Raw genomic sequence first — 294 nt, forward strand, 5'->3', positions numbered from 1 at the left:
GGGGAAGTGTGTATACACTGACATCACATACTGCTTAGGAAAGAAAAAAATTCTGCAGAACTGTTGTAAGTATATGGTGAACTGTAGAATCTTGTCTCTGCCATGGGTCCCTACAGGGGGCTCTAGTTTTATAAAATTTTGCCTTTTTGAGAGAGGGCTTTAGAGAGGGAGAGCCTGCACAAGATTGCTGTCAGCAGAATATTGCACAAAATTCTTGATAGATGTCTGTTATTTCACAACAGCCATTCATAAATTCTGAAGACAGTCTTTGAAACTGCTTGCAATGACAAATCC

This window comes from Lagopus leucura, unplaced genomic scaffold (genome assembly GCF_019238085.1).
Source record: "Lagopus leucura isolate 7727_CA_CO unplaced genomic scaffold, USGS_WTPT01 Super-Scaffold_100018, whole genome shotgun sequence".
Lineage (NCBI taxonomy): Eukaryota > Metazoa > Chordata > Aves > Galliformes > Phasianidae > Lagopus > Lagopus leucura.